Genomic DNA, 6,000 nt, shown 5'->3' on the forward strand with positions numbered 1-6,000 from the left:
GTCTGACTGGGCCCTTAGTCTGATAAACTATTACCAGTTTTCCAAAAGATTTGGGAACTCTTGGCATAGACTAGACAGCTTTGATACCATTCATGGGAATTTATAACTGTTAAGTTAGCTATACAAAATAACTTGCCTTTTGCATTCCAAATACAAGAGAAACATCTAGAATTAAGAGGAAAGAATTTTTAAAAATTGAATAATGCAGCCAAAGTCTCTTCCTTAGTTTGTTATAAGATCTATGTGCCTGAAAACTTAGTGCAAATCAGGGTTAACTGTTTTGTTTGCCTAATAAATGTGAGAAGTAAAGGAATTTTCCCAATTTTTACTATAAAAGTGTCTTACTAAGACACACCTACTAAATTTTTTATTTTTTTTTTGGCATATGATTTTTAGGGCAATGAAGTCTGTGCAAAACCACAATGACCATTCCATTAAAGGTACTTGGCATGCCAGCATTTTTCCTCTATGGATCTCAAAGCATTTTACTAAGGTGGGTAAATGTCCTTATTCCTTAAAGACTGTAAACTGAAGTACAGCAAAATTGAATGACTTGCATCAAGTCACACTAAAAGTCAGTGGTAAAGCCAGGAACAAAATATGGGTCTCCCGACTTCCAGTCCTCCTGCCCGCTCCACTGGGCCACATTCTTTCTCCAGTGTATGATAATTTAGGGTAAAATCCCAGATTCCCTGAAATATAGTCCTGTATAGATGGTAATTTTGGAGCCACTATCAGGATTTTCAGTATTGCTCTTGCAAGAGAGATTTAGGTGAGTTACAGTTTGGAATGTGGAAGTCTGATATGAACATAGGTAAACAAATATTTCTTTGTTTTACTTTAGTTAATATAGGATCTTAATATACCAAGATCACTCACCATTAGCTATAGAACTGAGGATACTAAGCATTTTTTTCACTGAAGTATTTGCCATTGTCTACAGTGGATGACTAAGCCATGTAATGTGTTAGACCTACTGTAGTAAATAATGCACACCTTTTTCATTTTTATTTAACAGAGAAAACATATTTTATTCATTACACTTGGAGTTCTGCCTGTGCACCATCTAGATCTGAGCAGTGCTCACTTTCTTGAGGGAGAAGAGGTTGATGAATCACAGAAATATTGTAAGGACCTTGTAACATTTTATTACAGCAAAGATCTAAAATGTCATATTATTCTACACACCTTGCTTCCCTACAGAAAAAGCACTGTTCATAGCATTACATTGTTTAAAAGCTTCCCCTGTTCTCCCCCCTTTCAATTTTGTTATGAAATTCTTGTTTTAAAGTTTATAGTGTTAAACAAAACCTAAAGGAAACTTTACTGTTCTGTGAGCTGTAAACAAAAGAAAAACCTGCTTCAATATGTCTGAGGCATAAAAATTAGGATGTGAAAATATTCACTTTGCTAATCTATTATGCAATAAGGACATCTTTGAGAAACAGTATTTAACAGCTTGCAATTTCGTGGGATGGTTCTAACCACCCCCACTATCTGCAATATACTTTTAAAAATACCACTCACTCCCTGAAATATAAATGGTTTCCAGATAATGATTTCATAGAACAATGAAGCATGGTACCCACTGAACCAAACACCACTTTTGTCTTTATATCCTGCAGCATTTTTAAAAAACACAGTAGTCCCATTTTTTAAACAACGGTTAATATAGCTGCCTCTAGATCAATGTTTAAAGAAAAAAATATTCTATTAGTAGAACACATTTAGATAATGGAACTTTAGAAGTCATTTTTTCAAAAGTCCTTTATTTAATTTTTTTTACTGATTATGATTAAATTTAGTCTGATTTAATATAAGCCATCAGTTATGTTCATCTATTGCAAACATATGGCTCTAAATTCCCAGTCATTAAAAAGAAGACATTTATTTTATAGTCTTTCAGGTGGGCTCATGATCAGTTCTACTCTGCTATTGTGCAAAATTAATCTGTTGAGAGTATTCCTTTAAAATGTTCATTTATTTAAAAATGCAAGGTGTAGGCTTTGAGTTCCTTGATTCTTCTCTCTTGACCCCCCCACCCCACCTTCCTCCTTTGGTTTTGTAGCATCCCTATCAGTAGTATCTCTCTGTTATGTCCTCCCTTTCCATAGTATATCCTAAATTGCTCTTTAACCCTTTGCTTCCCACACAGCTATACCTGTAGGCTAATCACTGACCTAAATCTCTTGTCACCTAAAATTTTGCTTCTGTGGCTCTAGGTGTTCCCTGGCACATTTTAAGCCTAGCCACCATCAAACAGCCCTGGCTCCTGAGCAAAATTAGCCAATCTTAGTCTTGCACTGTCCGAATTAGCAGGGCATCACTTGACACCATCAGATCTAAATGAACAACCAGACGGTTTCCGATAATCTCTTGGAAAGACAGGCTGATGCGGGTGTGGGGTTTCTAATCCAGCAAAGCTTATGGCCATCTACCCTCAACAAGTCAAACCCTGCAGTGCTGCTCTCAGGGGCTGTCACACACCTTCCCCCCCTGCTGAATAGGAGGCTGAAAAGCAGAATAGGCCGGTACAGCTGTAATAATAAAAGCCCTGGTTCTCTGGAAGCGCTTCTCTGGTGCTGCGTGCAGTTGGCAGCCTGGCTTCATTGGGGGGGGGGGTAATGTTGGGGCTTTTCGGGGGCTGAGCCGAAAGTTGCAGAGCGGGCCCGGGCCCTGGCCAGCAGCAGGCGGCCGCCCCAGAGCATGTGGGGGAGGCAGCACCAGTGTGCAGAGCTGACCCAGATAGAGGAGGCAAAGGCAGCTCTGTCGCTATGCAGCCCCGCCCCCGAAGCATCGCTTGGGGATCATGGCCCAATAAACCCCCTACCTCACCCCTCAGCATCCCCCCAACCCCCAAGACGTCCTCTGCAGGCAGCAGCCGCTTGGCAACGCAGGGCCCCTCGGCACGGCCCCCGGCAGCCGCCGCTCCGCCTCGCGCGCGTACACACACAGACCGCGCCGCTCCGGATCGCCCCGCAAGGCTGCCCCCACCCCAGGCCTCCCGCGGCACTTCCACAGCGGGCTCCGCCGCGGGCTGCTCTGCAATTACCTGGCTGGAGGAGCCCCCTGCTCGCGTCCTCGCTGCGGGGACAATCCCTGGCCGCGGCCGCCTCCTCCCTCCCCTCTCCTCCCCTCCGGGGGAGCTGGTGTCAGTCAGGCCGGCAGAGAGACACGCACCGCGGCTTCCGGGAGCGCCCAATAAAGCCAAGTCCAGCAAGAGAGCGATGGAGAAAGACAGCAAAGGGGGTGAGGGGCTGTGTGGAAATGGAGAGGGAGCGAGAGCTGCCTCTCAGCAGCTCCACCAACCGCCCTGTGTAACAGGCGGAGAGGAAATGGAAATCTTAGCACATCACTAGGGAGCCGGCAGCCTGGGAAGAGGCTGGGAAAAGTGGGCTCACCGAGGCCAAGGGGAAAGACAGCAGGTGGGGTGGGGGGAGTAATGGAGCAGGCGTAGGACGCAAGGATCTGGGGTAATACCTTGCCCTTGGTGAAAAGCTGGGCAAGAGAAAAGGAAATCTACTCTGGCTGGCTACCCAGGGCAGCCCTGCCTGGTCTTCCCTCTCTAATACTGATACAAGGTGGGTGTGAGGTAATAATACCTTTTATTGGACCAACTTCTGTTGGTGAGACAAGAAGCAAGCTTTGGAGCTCTTCTTCACGTCGGGAAAAGAGCTCTCTGGAGTGCCAGAGTTTGTCTCTCGCTCTCTCCAACTGAAGTGGGTCCAATATAAGATGTCACCTCGCTTACCTTGTCTCTCTCATATCCTGGGACCAGCATGGGTGGCTGTAACAACACCGCACGTTTACTGAGATACACGCCAGGACAGTGCCCTTTATTGTCTCTCAAACATAAGGGCAGATTCAGTCCAGGTAGAATTCCACTGAAGTCAATGGAATTAGGTGTGGTCTATGCTAGAAGAGTTATAAGGGTATAAATATGTTGGTTAGTGCCATGGGTTTTTTTATTTATTTTTGTTTTACTGTAAAAGCCATAGTGTGGATGCAGTTGTATCAGTATAGCTTATTTTGATTCCTGAAATGGAATAAGCTATAACAGCACTTTTATAATGATAACTGCATCCACACTGGGATGGGAGTTACTGCTATAACTATACTGGTATAATTAAAGCATCAACATTTTCTAGTGTAGATAAGCCCTTGTGCTAGGGAGGAAGTTGTGTGCTTTAGGCTAAATGCAAAATGCTATTACTCTGCACATGGATAGCATTTGTCATCAGAGGATCTCGTATTACTTATGTCCATCATCCTGTGATCTGCTCTATCTGTAGGTCTCAGTAAGTTAGACATCTGCAGTTAAATGTAGAGGGGGGAAAAAGCAGAATGTTTTTAAATTCAGGAGGTCTAGAAAAGGCAGTTTGCCTCTAAAAGGAAATTAATTGCCTAACTAAAAAAATATTTATTTTTATAGACAACCACACAGTTGGGATGTGTGGCAGCTTCCCCTGTTGTATGTACATATATATTTTAAAAGTCCTTCTGTAAGAATGTGGATGATTTTCTAGAATTCAGTGTTAACACTATAAAATATGGAAAATATAATGTTTGTTTTGAATTACATAAGTGTTAATTGGGATTGAGGAAACTATACATTAATGAAGTACTGTCTAACCAATTCAGCAGAGCTATATACACCTCTACCTCGATATAACGTAATCCGATATAACACGAATTCGGATATAATGCAGTAAAGCAGTGCTCCGGGGGGGCAGGGCTGCACACTCCAGTGGATCAAAGCAAGTTCAATATAACGCGGATTCAGCTATAACACGGTAAGATTTTTTGGCTCTCGAGGACAGCGTTATATCGAGGTAGAGGTGTATTTGTATATGGTGACGTAAGAAAAGCTGATGGCAAAGATCAACAAAAAATGTCTTGCAAGCCAAACTCATCTTGCTGGATAGTGAATTAGTTCATAACTAACAGGAACTGGTGCTGCATCACCATATACACAATTATGAAAATATATCTATTTGGCTTGTTGGCTTTGATCAAACTCCTACTGAATCAGTAGAATGAATCCTAGGAGGGAAACAGATTAATATGAATGGAAGTATCACAGATAGAGCATAGAAACAAGACTTAAATGAAAAGAGGGAGACGAGAGAAAAGAAAGTTTGGGGAAAGAGAGAAATGGAAAGATCAAAAGTTTGAAAGATCCATTTGAATGTTCCTTTGTAGTTTGGGGAGATAATAGGTTAATGTGATAAACCGAAGGTTCAAGATGATAAAATGTAAACAGATTTATTCCTTCCAAATGATGGAAAGTTCATCTGAGACAATGGAATACAGTCAAGATCAAAAGAGATTTACAAGCAAATTATTAAACATTTGTAAGCAGCTGGAGAAAAATAGGATTATAAGGAATAGTCCTCATGGATTTGTCAAAACAAATCATGCTAAACCAACTTAATTTCCTTCTTTGACAGGGTTACTGACCTAGTGGATGGGGGGAAGCAGTAGATGTGATATATCTTGCTTTTAGTAAGGCTTTTGACACAATTCTGCATGACATTCTCATATGTAAACAAGGGAAATGTGGACTAGCTGAAGTTACCAAAAGATGAGTACACAACCAGCTGAAAGACGGTACTCAAAGATAGTTATCAATGGCTTGCTGTCAAACTGGGAGGTCAAACCTGCAGGGGTCAGTCGTGGGTCCAATACTCTTCAGTATTTTCATTAATGACTTGGATAATAGAGTGAAGAATATGCTTAGAAAAGCTGAGAGGGGTTGCTAGCACTTTGGAGAAGAACATTAGAATTCAAAATGACCTTCACAAATTGGTCTGACTTCAACAAGATGAAATTCAATAAAGGCAAGAACAAAGTATTTCACTTAGGAAGGAAACATCAAATGCACAGTTACAAAATGGGGAATAACTATTGAGGTAGCAGTACTGCTGGAAAGGACCTGGGGGTTATAGTGGACCACAAACTGAATATGAGTCATCAATGTGATGCAGCTGCAAAAAAGGC

At 42.0% G+C, this 6,000-nt stretch overlaps 1 protein-coding gene across 1 annotated transcript in view; it reads right to left on the minus strand.

Annotated features, from left to right (window-relative positions):
• The window catches only part of CAP2 (cyclase associated actin cytoskeleton regulatory protein 2), a 99,898-nt gene extending 96,610 nt beyond the window's left edge, over positions 1-3,288 (minus strand). Inside the window, exon 1 of the mRNA XM_039526878.1 lies at positions 3,053-3,288. The gene's annotated coding sequence lies outside the window, so the exon portion shown is untranslated. The remainder of the gene's footprint in view (positions 1-3,052) is intronic.
• Between the last annotated feature and the right edge of the window lie 2,712 nt (positions 3,289-6,000).

This window comes from Mauremys reevesii, linkage group 2 (genome assembly GCF_016161935.1).
Source record: "Mauremys reevesii isolate NIE-2019 linkage group 2, ASM1616193v1, whole genome shotgun sequence".
Lineage (NCBI taxonomy): Eukaryota > Metazoa > Chordata > Testudines > Geoemydidae > Mauremys > Mauremys reevesii.